Genomic DNA, 16,656 nt, shown 5'->3' with positions numbered 1-16,656 from the left:
AAAAAAAAACAGTCCACTTTAGAAGGAAATAAAGAAGAAGAAAATATAAGGGAATGTGCAGAAATTAAGAGAAAAGTTACCAAAATTGAAATAATTCAGTAAGTGAGACCAATAATAAACTCCAACATATAAGCAGTCAAAATCATCCACTCAATTTTACCAGGGCTTTAAAAATACCCGTCTGTTAAACAAATTGATGATTTCAAGCTACGCAAACAACACTGAACTAGTTTTGTGTTCAGGACAGCTACATAATATTTCCAAATCAATTTAATTTTTTCTATTTAAAATCACTACCACCTCTAAAATAAAAACAAAAGGAAGCCCTGGCTGGTGTTGCTCAGTTCAGAGCACTGTCCCATGCCTGAAAGGTTGCTGGTTCAATTCCTGGTCAGGGCACATACCCAGGTTGCAGGTTTGCAGGTTTGATCCATGGTCAGGGTGTGTACAGAGACAACGGATCCATGTTTCTCTCTCACATTGCTGTTTCTTTCTTCTCTCTCTCTCTCTCTCTCTCTCTCTCTCTCTCTCTCTCTCTCTCTCTCTCTCTCTCTCCTCTCCCATCTAAACTGCAATAAAACATTTAAAAACAAAACAAAATGGGGAAGCATTAACCTACCTATTATTTTTTATAATTCATTTAAATTGTGTAAGCCTTTACAATGAAAACTGATCTTACTCTTTAACCTTTCAAAATACTGAGTGCCTAATCTCTTTCATCAGACAACTGTCATTATATAAACAGAAGACTAAGATTCCAGATGGAACAGCTGGAGTAGACAAGTGTATGTTTTAAAACATAATTGTTCTTTTCATTTGATCATTCCCAAAAGATTAGGAGCCAATACTTAAGACATATTAGTAAGGTCAAAAAAAGAACAAGACATTAAAATTAAGGAAAAGCAATGTGCTTTGCTGGCCATTTTTGTGGCTCTTGATAATCACTGCCTTTCTTTAAAAAAAAATAGTTGTCTTTGTGATAATAATACATATACTTCATATTCTATAGCATTGAAGAGTTGACATATACATGAATTTCACAACAATCCTGCCACATAAATAGGGTAGTAGCCTCCTTTTAATATTAAGGAAGCTAACATTCAGACTTACCCACGCTCATACAGCCAATTCAGGCTAGAGTCCATAGCTAACAATAGCCTCAAAGGGATTAACTTAATAGGGTAATGTTTGCAAAACTCATAAAACAAAACCAGCCAAAGGTGGGAGTAGGGTAGAAAAAAATGCTTGAAAATAATGGTCCCTGCAATAAACACAGGTGGAGACAAGTTCTTCAGAAATGAGAAATAGTCCTCCAGTTACTAGGTTCTTCTCCACGAGGGGTGAGCATCTGCTGCCATGTCAATAATAGACTGGAGTTAAAAAACACATTTTTAAAATATGGATGAAGCTTTTCTTGCCTCAGACAAAGCCATTGTAATTGCTGGAAAGTAAAGGGAAGCAGGATTAATCTATTTGACATTAAAATATGTCAGCTAGCCGTAACTGGTTTGGCTCAGTGGATAGAGCATCGGCCTGCAGACTCAAGGGTCCCAGGTTTGATTCCGGCCAAGGGCATGTACCTTGGTTGTGGGCACATACCCAGTAGGGAGTGTGCAGGAGGCAGCTGATCGATGTTTCTCTCTCATCGATGTTTCTAACTCTCTATCCCTCTCCCTTTCTCTCTGTAAAAAATCAATAAAATATATTGGGGGAAAATGTGTCAGCTACTTTCAACCACATTATTGTGCAGTTATGTATCTTAGATTGTAAGAAGACTGATAGTTGGAATGCTTCTTTCCCCCATCAAAACAATCATCTAATTCAAGCTTGTCAGGTAAATCACAGACTATAATGCTATGGCTTTCTTCATAAGGAAAAATCCACCTTACAATTTTAGCTCTAAGACAAAATAGTGCCCCAACCCACTGATGAAAAAAACATTAAATACCAATGAAAACTAAAAAAAAAAAAAAAAAAAAAAAAAAAAACCTCAATATATTTAACCATTAAGTAAAGAAAGTTGAAAAAGCACTTAGTTTACATTTGCTATAACTGATTAAGAACAAGTATAAAATAAACAATAAAAGTTTGGTGAGGCTGAAAATGACAACTCAGTTTGAGCAAACTTTTCAAGAACATCATTAATTTTATTTTAAAACTAGAATCCCAGTGCATGAAATTCATGCACTGGAGGGGGGGGTGCTCCCTCAGCATGGCCTGTGCCCTCTCTCAGTCTGGGGCCCCTTGCTCCTTACCACCTGCTTGTTCACTGCTCCTTACCTCTCAGTTCACTGCTCCTTAGCGCTCCTGTGGAAGTGAAAGAGGTTCCCACCACCACCTCTGCGCTCACCAGCCGTGAGCCCAGCTTATGGCTGAGCAGCGCTCCCCCTGTGGGAGCTCACTGACCACAAGGGGGTAGCTCCGGCATTAAGCGTCTGTCCCCTGGTGGTCAGTGTGCATCATAGTGATCAGTCATTCCACTAGTCATTCTGCCATTCGTTGATTTGCATATTAGGCTTTTATTATATAAGATTACTAAAACGATAATAATGCTAATTACCCTATCACACATTAAAATGTCCTTAAAAGTATTAAATATTTTAAAAGTCTTATATTGATGTCAGAATAGACAGATCCTTGCAACAAAGTAGGAAGTCCAAGAAATAGACATATGTGTATATATAAGAGTTTAGTATACACAGACAATAGCATAGTGATTACCAGAGGGAAAAGAGGTAAGGGGAGGTAAAAGAGGGTATAGGGAAAAGAAATGGTGATGGAAGGAGATGATTTGGGGTGGTGAACACACAAGGCAATATATAGATGATGTATTATAGAATTGTACACCTGAAACCTATATAAATAATTTTATGAACCAATGTCAACCCAATAAATTGAATTTTAAAAAATAAATAAAAATAATTTTTTTAAATGTTAAATAGTATAGTATATATAATAAGAGCAGTATTTCCAATTAGTGGATAAATCAACTAGTCATGTTGGCATAATGGCTAACCATTCCTTTTTTCTGTGAAGAAAACTATTGAGTGTGAAACAGCTCAGTATGTTCTAACCATTTGAGGTAATTTTTAATAGATTCCCATCTTACGCCAAAATTAATTCCAACTGAGTAAAAGACTGAAATGTAAAAGGAAATAGAAACATCAATCAGAAAGGATATATGCACCCCTATGTTCATAGTGGCACAATTCATCATAGCTAAGATTTGGAAATAGCCTAAGTGTCCATCAGCAGATGAGTGGATTAAAAAACTGTGGTACATCTACACAATGGAATACTACGCTGTGGTAAAAAGAGAAGGAATTCTTACCATTTGCATTAGAACTGGAGAGCATTATGCTAAGTGAAATAAGCCAGTCAGAGAAACATAAATATCACATGATCTCATTCATTTATGGAATATAATGAACAACATAAACTGATGAACAGATCCAGAGACAGAGAAGCATCGATCAGACCATCAAACCTCAGAGGGAAGGTACTGGAGGGTGGGGGTAAGGGGGAGAAATCAACCAAAGGACTTGTATGCATGCATATAAGCCTAACCATTGGATACAGACAACAGGGGGGTGAGAGCATGAGTGGGGGGTTGAAGGGGCAATGGGAGGATAAGGACACATATGTAATACCTTAATCAATAAGGAAATTTTTAAAAAGAAAATCATTAATAATCAATTGCAGCAAATAAAAGAAAATGCTACAAAGAAATAAAACTGTACATTAATTAACAAGAGTAACAACAAAACTTGGGGTGGGGAAGGCCCTTCTAAGAAGAAACCATAAAGGAAAAGATTTTACAATTTTATATAAAATTTTAAAATTTCATGTGACAAAATACACCATGAAACAAACAACAAAAACATATATGAATGGAGTTTCTTTGGGGAGTGATGAAATGTTCTGGAATTAGAGAGTGGTAATGGTTGTACAAATCTGTGAATGTAATAAAAACCACTGAATTACACACTTCAAGAGGGTGAATCTTAGGATATCTAAATTATATCTCAAAAAACCCATATAGTAATATATATCTCAGGCAATTGACAAAATAAGAGATTCAAAATACCAATAAATACATGAAATTTACATTTACATTGTTTTACTGTTTTCCTTTCCTTTTTTCTTTTTATTGAATTTATTGGGATGAAACTGGTTAATAAAATTATAGTTTTCAGGGACACAATTCCACCACACATCATCTGTACACTACTGTGTGTTCACCCCTCTCCCCCAAGTCAAGTCTCTTTCCATCACCATTTATCCCCCCTATAAACTCCTACACCTCCCCCTGCCCCATTCTCCCCCTGGCAATCACCACACTGTTATCCATGTCCATAAGTTTTTTCTTTTTCTTTTTTGCTCAATCCCTCTACCCTCCCATCCAGCTCCACAATACCCAACCCCATACAGCTGTAAGCCTGCTCTCTATGATTCTATCTCTTTTGCTCGTCAGTGCATTCTGCCTATTAGATTCTATATGTAAGTGAAATTATATGGTACTTGTCTTAAAAATTATAAATTGGGCCCTGGCCGGGTAGCTCAGTTGGTTAGAGTGTCCCCTTAATACACCAAGGTTGCAGGTTTGAGACCCGGTCAGGGCATATACAAGTATCAACAAATAGAATAACAAATCAATATTTCCCCTCCTCTCTCCTCCCCCCTCTTCTCTGCTCTCCTACCCTTTCCTCTCCTCTCCTCTCCTCCTCTCTCTCTCTTCATCCCTCTCCATCCCTCCTCCCTTCTTCCCTCTCCCTCCCTCCTTCTCTTTACCCTCTATGTATTAGTAAGATGTGCCTATTACTGTGTAGCTTAAAACAGAACAACATAAAAAACAATCTAAACTTCTATAGTAGGTCATTACTGCACCCACTACTGAAGCCAAAGTGGGAGTGGGGGATATTTCCTTACCTTTCATCCTTGAAGCTGAGATGCTGCTAAATGATTCTAGACTGGGTTGGGCAGATGCTTCTACCCAGAGTTTTGAATCCTGATAAAGTAACACAGTGATAGTTACAGAGAAGTTTTGGCAGTTACAGCAGCAAAATCAAGATGCCAGCTGTAGTGGTGGCAAAAGTACTGAGAAAGCCAGTGCCACTGGAGAGTTCCTCACCGGACTGTTCCTACGATGTGACCTTGTCTTATTTTAGCCTCACTGGATTCCTGCCCATTTTCCAACACTGGCTGACCATCTTCCCTGTTGACTCTATAAGCAATCTTAATAGCCTACCAATAAATTCATTGTCTGGTTAAGTGAATCAGAACAGTTTTACAATGTTTGCAAGCAAGAACATGGCCTAATATACACTGAGTGGCCAGATTATTATGACCACCTGATGTTTGTAGGCAAATTGGCTATAATTTCGCGCTGAAGTTGCTAGAGGGCCAGACCATTATAAATAGGGAAGCAGGTTGTTTACCACGACAGAAGTGATTTTTTTTCTGAAGATGTGGGTAAACAACGTGATATTACAGCCTTTGAACGTGGACTATATATACATACACTGAGTGGCCAAATTATTATGACCACCTAACATTTGTAGGCAAATTAGCCGTACACTGCATCGTATGGGATATGGAAGCCGAAGGCCTGCTCGAACACCTTTGCTGTCTGCAGTTACCAAGATAAAACGTCTCCAATTCGCACAGGAACACAAGGATTGGACAGTCAAACATTGGGAAAAAGTCATGTGGTCCGATGAATCACGTTTCCAGTTGCATCATGCAGATGGCAGAGTGAGAATTTGGCGGAAACAGCATGAAAGCATGCACCCTACATGCATGAGTACAACCCTTCAAGCTGGTGGGGGCAGTGTTACTGTTTGGGGCATGTTTTCCTGGCATGATTTGGGCCCTTTAATTCGTGTGGACCAACGTCTGAATAGCACAACATACCTAAGTATTGTTGCTGATCAAGTTCATCCTATCATGTTGATGGCGGATCCCAGTGGAGATGGCTTCTTCCAAGACAATGTGCCATGCCACAGTGCTTGTATTGTGCAGGAGTGGTTTCAAGAACATGAGGGAGACTTTACCTTGCTTAGATGGCCCCCACAATCACCAGATCTCAATCCAATTGAGCATTTGTGGGAGGAAGTTAAAAGAGCCATCAAGCAGCTGGTTCCACAACCATCAAATCTCACAGAACTGGACAGTGCTATTCATCAGGCATGGTGTCAGATTCCTCACATCACCTTTCAACATCTTGTGGAGTCAATGCCAAGAAGTGCCAGGAGCCGGTCCATCATTGCTGTTTCAAGGGACCTGGCATATATGGCATACTGTTCTTAATATGTTTGCTCACCTTCTTGGCACTATATGTTTTAACCAAGGTCACCTCTCTGAGAAAGGTTGTTTCCCCAGGTAGGGATTTTCCCCTGAAGTTAGGGAGGGAATAAAACCCCTTAACTAAGTGCCAGGCGGGTAATTAATCACTTTAACTACGAACAATCATGCTTAAGCTACATAATCTTTACTCCCTGGAATGTAGATAAGAAACGCCCTAACCTTTGGAATAGAGATTGATAGGATTGGAATCAACTGGTATAAGTACAGATGTAACAAGACAACAGGACACAGAACCTACACACAGAACCTAGACACAGAACCTAGACAGAACCTAGAGACAGAACCTAGCGAGAGAACATGGCAAAAGATCCTGGACAGAAACTGGCCACAGAACCTAGCGAGAGAACCTGGCTGAAGAACCTAGAGACAGAACCTGGCTACAGAACCTGGATAGAACACGGCAAGAGAACCTGACTAGAATCTGGTGACTGAACCTGGCTGGAGAACCTGGCTGGAGAACCTAGCGAGGGAACATGGCTACAGAACCTGGCTGGAGAACCTGGAGAACCTAGCAAGAGAACATGGACACAGAACCTGGCTGGAGAACCTGACCAGAACTTGGCTGGAGATCCTGAACAGAACTTCGCTGGAGATCCTGAACAGAACTTGGCTGGAGATCCTGGCTAGAGATCCTGGCTAGGCTGCTGATCAACTGAACGCTGTCTCCATGTCATTCCTTCTTCGCCGACTCCGTCCACACCTTTGGGGACCCCTGGACCTGCTGGGGTTGGACCCCAGCAAAGAAGAATCACCGCAGTATTGAAGGCAAAAGGTGGCCCAACGAATTACTGATGGGGTGGTCATAATAATCTGCCACTCACGTTCAAATATATCCCACATTCAAAGGCTGTTAAATCGCATTGTTTACCCATATCTTCAGAAAAAAATCACTTCTACTTTCGTGGTAAACAACCTGCTTCCCTATTTATAATGGTCTGGCCCTCTAGCAACTTCAGTGTGCAATTATAGCTAATTTACCTACAAACGTCAGGTGGTCATAATAATCTGGCCACTCAGTGTATGTATACCATGTGCCCATTAAAAACAATGATATAGATCTCTATTTACAGACAGGAAAAATGTTCGGGATACATTAAGTAAGAAAAAGCAAACTTTCACTCTGCAAAAAGTTCTCTTAACCAATCTTCAATGGATTAACTGATGGTCTCCATTCAATCATTAAAATATTCAGATGTCCACAGCATGTTTATATGTACTCCTTGTCCCACATTTAGTTCATCTGTGTTGGCTTATGCCCACTGAACTTCTTGTGATTAAGTGATCAAAGGCTAATATGCTAAGTGTCCAACCATCTGACCGGTCGCTATGATGTGCACTGACCACTAGGGGGCAGACATTCAATGCTAGAGCTGCCAAGCTGCAGTGACTTGGCAGCAGTGGTTCTCAGGTGATGTGACCCGAAACCAGAGAGGAGGGAGCTCGATTCCTCACGGGGCCGCACAATTCCACATTTGGCTGTAGGTTCTGTTGCTGCTGGGGCACTGTTGGCCTGAATCTGGTTTGCTGCACATCTGCATTTGTGTTCCACACCCTATATGACAGCAACTTTGCGGAGTGCCCTCTCACACTCTGGGACCCCTCAGGGGATGGAGAGCCAGTTTCAACCCAATCCCTGCAGGCCAGACCAAGGGACCCCATCTGCCGGAGGGACCCTGCTCACTCCAAAGATGCTGGGGAGGGACTGCAGGAGGTTGGCTTCAGGGCGGGTCTGGCCCATCTCACTCAGCCCCGCCCCACCAGCCACCTTTTAATTAACTTCCTTTCAATATGCACGAATCTGTGTACCGGGGCACTAGTATGAGTACAAAAAGGAGCTATTCTTTCTATGAAAATAAAAGTAAATGCTTTTAGAAACACTCAATAAAGGTGAGCAATAAACTGCTAAAATAGCCGTGCATGAAACAACTTAAAGAGATTGGGGGGAAATCATAAATATCTAAAAGAATTCTATTCTCTACTTAGATGAAACTAAACTAGAAACTAGAAATCTGGAATGAAGCGATACAAATGTGGTTTATGCAAGAAAGAAAAAGGCTTCCAGAGGAACCATATGCAAAGAAAGAGCTTTGGCCCTACATATAAGTATTTGAGAATGAATAAAAATAAGTCCTAGGTTTTTTAAAAAATGAATAAGCTATATATACATAGTTTTTATGGTTTCCTTCAATTAGCCAACCACTGGATGGTTAGGAAAGTTTCTACCATGGTTTCATTTTCTATGAGGGAAAACTCTTAAATATATCATAGAACAAAGAAGGGGGGGGGGGAATCTGATTCCATTTTGTTTTAAAAGGGCCCTAGTAATTTTACATTTTCAGCCTTGACTAAAAACTGTCATAAGTCAACTTTTTTTTTTTTTAATTCTCACCCTAGGGTATGTTTTTACTGATTTCAGAGGGAGGGAAGGAGGGAGGGGAAAAAATCAATGTGAGAAACACAGATGCATTGCCTACAATATGCACCCTGACTGGAGATTGAACCTGCAACCTGGACATGTGCCCTGACCAGGAATCAAACCCATGACACTCTGGTGTGTGGAACAATGCTCCAACTGAGCCACACCAGCAAGGGCAAGCCAACTTTTATAAACAGTCAAATAATAAGGTAGGATTGAGAAGGGATCCCTAACAAAGATATCTCTGAAATCTAGATTTTGAAAAATCTTCTTCCCATCATTGGATTTCCCATGTTTGTCCTATAAAGAAATGAAATGCAATGGCCTATTATAATGGCTATGTTCAATATGTTAAGCTGTTATTTTTTTAAGTAGTTGTCATTCAGAACCTCAGTGAAAGTCAGAGATGATTTTTCTCACTTTTATATTTCATTTATTCTTTCTCTAAACATATTTATGTGCTATAGCAAAATTACTTTTTCCTGAGAAAGGCAGACAGTTTTTAAAAGTTTTCCTTTATTGTGGTAAAATACACATAACATAAAATTTACCATTTTAACCATTTTTAAGTGTAAAGTTTAGTGGCATTAAGTACATTCACATTGTTACACAACCATCACCACCATCCATTCCCAGAACTTGCTCATCCTCCTAAACTATACGCGTTAAACATTAACTCCCCATTCTCCCTCCCCCCAGCCCCAGTGTAACCACCATCTACTTTCTGTCTCTATAAATTTAACTATTCTAGGTATCTCACTTAAGTAGAATCATACAAAATTTGTCTTTTTATTTGGTCTGGTTTCTTTCACTTAGTGTAATATCATGTTTTATCATATTTCAGAACTTCATTCCTTTTTAAGGCTAAAATATATTACCTAAAATATATAATAATATTTTGTTTACTTATTAATCTGTTGATGGGCATGTGAGTTGTTTCTACCTTCTGGCTATCCTATCTAATAAAAAAGAAACATGGTAATTGGCGTACAACCGCTACCCTTCCCATTGGCTAATCAGGGAGATATGCAAATTAACTGCCAGACAAGATGGCAGCTGGCAGCCAGGCAGCTTGAAACTAACATGAGACTTGCTTGCTTCAGTGACGGAGGACTGCAACATTCCCTGCCTGCCTTGTCAGCCTCTCAGCTGGCATTTTGAAACATAGTTACAAAAACAGAAGCTAAACAAAACCCCAGAAACCAGCTTTCAGCTAACTGGGATCTCAGACCTGGAGTTGATACAGAGTTTCGATTGTAGAACCTAAACAAACCAGATACCTGCTTTCAGGAGCGGAGGCCTAAGAGCTGGAGCCTCAGAGCTAAAGCTGGCTCAGAATAAAAAAAAAAAAGAAAGAAAGAAAGAAAGAAAGGAGCAGTTGGGAGCATCAGTCCCAGCCTGAAAACACCCCTCAGCCCCTCACCCAGACTGGCCAGGCACCCCAGTGGGGACCCCCCCACCCTGAAGGGTGTGTGACCAGCTGCAAACAGCCATCATCCCCTCATCCAGGCTGGCCAGGCACCCCAGTGGGGACCCCCACCCTGATCCGGGACACCCTTCAGGGCAAACCAGCCAGCCCCCACCCATGCACCAGGCCTCTATTCTATATAGTAAAAGGGTAATATGCCTCCCAGCACTGGGATCAGGGGAGCCGCGAGGTCTCCCGGCACCAGGATCAGCATGACAGGGGGCAGCGCCCAAACCCCCTGATCGCCCTGTGGCTCTGTGTGTGACATGGGGTGGGGCCACAACCTCCCTATCAGCCCTGCTCTGTTCGTGACAGGGGAAGGCGCCCCAACCCCCTGATCGGCCCTGCTCTGTGCCTGATAGGGGGGAGCTCCCCAACCTCCTGATCGCCCTGCGGCTCTGTGTGTGACAGGGTGTGGCGCCCCAACCCCCCCACCCCACGGGCCCTGCTCTGTGTGTGACGGGGTAGAGCCATAACCTCCCCATCGGCCCTGCCCTGAGTGTGAGAGTGGTGGCACCGCAACCCCCTGATCGGCCCTGCTCTGTGGGTGATAGAGGGCGGCGCCCCAACACCCCCCCCCCACGGGCCCTGCTCTGTGTGTGATGGCATAGAGCCATAACCTCCCCATCGGCCCTGCCCTGAGTGTGACAGTGGCAGCGCCCCAACCCCCTGATCGGCCCTGCTCTGTGGGTGATAGAGGGCGGCGCCCCTACCCCCTGATCCGCCCTGCTCTGTACGTGACAGGGGGGAGCTCCCCAACCCCCTGATGGGCCCTGCTCTGTGCATGACAGGGGGGAGCTCCCCAACCCCCTGATGGGCCCTGCTCTGTGCATGCCAGGGGGGAGCAACCCAACCCCCTGATGGGCCCTGCTCTGTGCGTGACAGGGGGTGGCACCACAACCTCCCCATCGACCCTGCCTTGAGTGTGACAGGGGGCAGTGCCCCAACCCCACAATCGGCCCTACCCTGAGCGTGACTGAGGGTGGCATCGCAACCTCCCAATCCGCCCTGCTCTGTGCATGACAGGGGGCGGCGCCCCAATTCCCCAATCGGCCCTGCTCTGAGCCCGACCAGGGGCTGCGCCTAGGGATTGGGCCTGCCCTCTGCCACCCGGGAGCAGGCCTAAGCCAGCAGGTCATTATCTCCCGAGGGGTCACAGACTGCGAGAGGGCACAGGCCGGGCTGAAGGACACCCCTCCTGCCCTGAGTGCACAAATTTTTGTGCACCGGGCCTCTAGTCATAAATAATGATACTATGCAAACTGTTATACAAATATCTGTTCAAGTCCCTGCTTTCAATTCTTTAGGGTATGTACTCAGAATTGCTGGATCATGTGGTAATTCTATGTTTAATTTTTTTAGGAACTACTATGCTGTCTTCCCTAACAACTGCACCATTTTACATTTTACAAGGGCTCCACTTTACATCCTTGCCAACACTTATTATTTTCTAGGTGTGTTTTTTTTTTAAACAATACCTATCCTAATGAGTGTGAACTGATACCACACTTCTTTTTACATTTCAGAAATGTCAAGGAAGAACTGGGGAATCAAAACTAAAATATGAAATAAATGAAAGCCATAACCCTTCATTATCAATCAATTCATTGTCATTTTATTTCATTTACAATGTACTCTTATAATTGTTCTTGACAATTTCCCCTATATTCTGATTTGTGGCAAGAAATGGTTACAATAAATACTTTAAATGTGAAGTATTCTTGCTTTGAGCTCTATTTTATGAGTGATTAGCTTAATAGGTTAGTACAAAAACTTGGAATGAGTTCAAACAGATCAGGATAGAAGGTGTAACAACTGGTCATTAGTAAATGTGCTTGGCTCATCATGTGCTTATTTTTGGCTATAAAAAAGGAAACGTTGTGAATTTCATCTATACCAGTCCTTCAGAAACATAGAACTCAGATTTAAACACATTTATCTAAATTTCTTCCTAAAGATAGTAAGAGTATACTAAAGGGTAGTATGCTTTCAGCACTATTACTGAATAGCCAAGTAATAATGAACCAATACTAGCCATAATTATTGCAACAAATTAGACTATCCAGTAAAGATGATGTGGGCAATATCTAGAATCTAGGAACATATTATTCAATCACCCTGAACACTTGTTTGTTAGATCTATTTTGGAAAGTAGTATCAGAGGAAATGAACTCTATCGTTAGAAGTTATTTAATTCATCAAAAATTAAAAATGGAACCACCATATATATCCTAAGAATCCCAAAACACCAATCAGAAAGAATATAAGCATGCTTATGTTCATAGCAACGTTATTTACAATAGCTAAGATCTGGAAACAGCCCAAGTGCCCGTCAGTAGATGAGTGGATAAAAAAGCTGTGGTACATTTATACCATGGAATACTGTGCAGCAGTAATAAAGAAGAATCTCTTACCCTGTGAGACAGCATGGAGGGACTTGGAGAGTATCATGCTAAGTGAAATAAGTCAGTCAGAGAAAGAAAAGTATCAGATGATCTCACTCATATGTGGAATCTAATTAACAAAATAAACTGATGAACGGAGTGGAGCCAGAGACATGGAAGCATGGAACAGAATGCAGAATCTCAGAGGGAAGGTGGAGGACGGTGGGTGAGTGGGAGGTAATCAAGCAAGGATCTTGTATGCATATATGTATGGCCCATAGACACAAACAATGGGGTGGTGAGGGCCTGGGGCAGAGGGTGGGGGCAGGCTGGAGGGTGAAAAAGAGACATATGTAATACTTTCAACAATAAATTATTTTTAATGACATTCAAGTTCAGAGAGATAGTCAGTGCTACTTTGCTGAATTCCAAGAAGCTAATGAATGGTAGAGTCTGATTCTAACTTAGACCTCTTAGACTCCAAAAACCTTGCTCTTTTCCCTATTTTGTGTTGTTTTGAAAGAACAGTTCAGGCAAAGGATGAGGGCCTGAACTAAGATAAAAGTCATTAAAGTTGGAATAGGTTCAAGAGATTCTTTGAATTACTGTAGCAGCACAAATTGTTCTCAAGCACAAACAGATCACTGATCAGTTCTGTACAGGTATATGCAAATATTAATAATAATATTCATTCCTACACTTGGCAATTTGGTGACAATTCAACCAGAATGTTCATCCTCACTCTTCCCGAGAAGATATATAAACAGTATCCTCTCCTCCCCTTAATTTGAAATAAATCTACTTCCTTACCATTTCCTAGATGTTTTCATCTAGCTTTCTGAGCAGCTATTCCTTCAATCCCAGCCCCCAAAGTTCTGCAGAATCCCCTCCCACTAGCCTTTTGTCTAGCATAAACAAACACACTCCAGCAGTGTTTCCACCCAAGTTATAATTACAACTGGTTGTCATGCCCTGACCAAAACAAATGGTGACTAGGGATGGCCTTAACACTGTATTATCAAGAAAAGAAACACCCACTGAGTGCCTAGCATATTTCTATATATACATATGATAGGTTTTCAGTAAATATTTATTAAATGAGCACCTTTATTTAAAAATGGGCTCCTTGAACAGTTGTTGCTCAATTTCATTGTTGTTAATCCTTACCCGAGGATATTTTTCTATTTTTAGAGAGAGTGGAAGGGAGAGGAGAGACAGAGAGTAACATCAATGTGAGAGAGACACATCGATTGATTGCCTCCTGCATGCACTCCGACCAGAGCCAAGGAACCTGCATCCAAGGTATGTGTCCTTGACCAGAATCGAACCCAGGAGCCTTCAGTCCATAGGCTGACACTCTATGCACTGAGCCAAACCAGCTAGGCTAGGGCTAGCTCAGTTGATTGTGAAGATAAAATATGTTTTCTCATAGAAAGAACATTAAACATGCCCTGGCCAGTGTTCTCAATGGTTAGAACATCCGCTTGTGGACCAAAGGGTTGCAGGTTCAATTCCCCGTCGAGGGCAGGTACCTGGGTTTTGGATTAGTTCCCTAGTCCCGGTCAGGGAGCACTGGGAGACAACCAATCAATGTGTCTCTCTCACATTGATGTTTCTCTATCTCCCTCCCTCCCTCCCTTCCTCCCTTCCACTCTTTCTATAAATCAACGGAAAAAATATCCTAGGATGAGGATTAGCAACAAAAAAAGAAAAGAAAGAACATTAAACATGATGACTAGGTTCACAGACTGGTCTTCAGAACTTTATTTAGGCAATAATGCAGCTAAACTATATATTAATAGTACTTTTCCACCACTTCTTATGGGGAAATGCATAGTGAGTTCCAATTAGGAAATCAAGATGCCAAGGAACATATATCTCCTGTTCACGTTCCCAGATCTAGAAAAGACTTCTCTGCCCCATGGAGACAGTGCTTGGGGTAAGTTGTCTGTCCTTATCTCAAAGACAGGCAGCAATAACAGGGGTACAATGAACATATGTACTCCTATGTTCATTGCAGCACTATTTACAATAGCCCACATATGGACCAACCTAAGTACCCATCAATATACAATTAGATAAAGTCACAGTACATACATATATATAATAGAATATTACTCAGCCATAAAAAATGAAATGTCACTATTTCCAATACAGAATTACCTAGAGGGTATTATGCTAAGCACAATAAGTCAGACAGAGAAGGAACATACCATATGGTTGCACATATATGTGGAATCTAAAGAACAAAGAAAACAAAACAGAACAAACTCATAGATACAGAGACCAAACTGATGGATACTAGTTTGGGAGGAGGGATGGGGATTAGATAAAAAAAAGATGAAGGTATTATGACATACTAGTTCCCAAAATAGTCAGGAGAATGTAAAGTACAATGTAGGAAATAGTCAATAACATTGTAATAACTATGTATGGTACCAGATGATACTGGGATTATTGGGAGAAATCCTTGGCTAACCAATATGCTGTACACCAGAAACTAATACAAAATATTTCTATTAAATGTATTGGGGTGATATTGGATCACAAAACCATACAAGTTTCAAATGTACTACTCAACAAAACATGATCTGCACACTGCATCATGTGCCCATTGATCCAATCAAAGTCTCTTTCCATCCCCATTTTGCCCCCCTTTGTCCACCTCCACCTCCACCCACCCACCCCCTTTCCCTCTGGCTACCACTACACTGTTGTCTGTGTGTCATCACACACACACAAACACACATTTCTGATTATTAATTTTGTATCTGGCAATTTTGCCAAATTCATTTATTATTTCTATTAGATTTTTGGTGGAGTCTTTAAGGTTTTCAGATAGATAGATAGATAGATAGATAGATAGATAGATAGATAGATAGATAGATTGATTTCAGAGACAAAGGGAGAGGAAGAGATAGAAACATCAATGATGAGAATCAATGACTGGCTGCCTACTGCATGCCCCCTACTGGGGATCAAGCCCACAACCTGGGCATGTGCCCTTGACCGGAATCAAACCTGGGACCCTTCAGTCCACAGGCTGACACTCTATCCTCTCAGCCAAAACAGCTAGGGAAAGTTTTCTCTTTCATTACTATTACTAGTGCATGAAATTCGTGCACATTAAAAGGGAATTAGAGGAAATATTTTAATCTTGCTATTTGCCCTTTCTCTATAATAGAAGTGTCAGAGATGAAAGAAAATTAGTAAAATGTTTATGAAAATCTTCCTGCTGTCAGATTCTGGGGCGCACCAAGGAACCCAGAGTCAAGTCCCCGCCCACCCACGTGCACCTGAAAATTGCTCAAGACCCAGATCTGGCCGGGCCCCTCCATTGGGCTAGATCCAAATGCGGCCAGTCCCACCCTTGTCAAGCCCCACCAGGCAGTGGGGGGGGGGGCAGCCTCAGGTCTCCAGCCTGGTGCCAGGAGGGGGGCATAGCCTCAGGTCCCCCGTCAAGCCCCACTGGGAGAGGGGCACAGTCTCAGGTCCCCCGTCAAGTCCCACTGGGCGGGGAGCGTGGCCTGAGGTCCCCCGGCCCAGCACTGGGGTAGGGGGGCACCTTGAGGTCCCCCGTCAAGCCCAGCCAGGCAGGGGGCGCAGCCTGAGGTCCCCTGTCAAGCCCCGCCAGGTGGGGAGCACCGCACCAGGGCAGGGGTGTGTGGCCTCAGGACCCTGGCCCGGTGCCAGGGTGGGAGGCACAGCCTGAGGTCCCCCATCAAGCCCCGCTGGGTGGGGGCATGGCCTGAGATCCCACCCCTGGTGCCAGGGTGGGGTTTGCAGCCTGAGATCCCCTAGCCTGGTGCCAGGGCAGGCGGAGCAGCCTGAGGTCTCCTGGCCCAACACTGGGGCGGGGGTTGCACCTTGAGGTCCCCTGTAAAGCCCCGCCGGGCAGGGAGCACAGCCTCAGGTTCCCCAGCCTGGCGCCAGGGCGGGGGGCGTGGCCTCAGGTCCCCTGTCAAGCCCCATGGGGGCAGAGGGGGACACAGCCTCAGGTCCCTGCTGATTGCTCCTTAAGG

The 16,656-nt window shown here is 42.7% G+C and overlaps 1 protein-coding gene across 2 annotated transcripts in view; it reads right to left on the bottom strand.

Annotated features, from left to right (window-relative positions):
• Positions 1-16,656, bottom strand: part of ATP7A (ATPase copper transporting alpha) — a 178,562-nt gene that overhangs the window by 127,865 nt on the left and 34,041 nt on the right. The gene's annotated exons all lie outside the window — the stretch shown is intronic.

The sequence above is a fragment of the Myotis daubentonii genome, chromosome X (assembly GCF_963259705.1).
Source record: "Myotis daubentonii chromosome X, mMyoDau2.1, whole genome shotgun sequence".
Taxonomy (NCBI): domain Eukaryota; kingdom Metazoa; phylum Chordata; class Mammalia; order Chiroptera; family Vespertilionidae; genus Myotis; species Myotis daubentonii.
The sequence above is the reverse complement of the archived record's forward strand: the minus strand, read 5'-3'. Positions and strand labels throughout refer to the sequence as shown.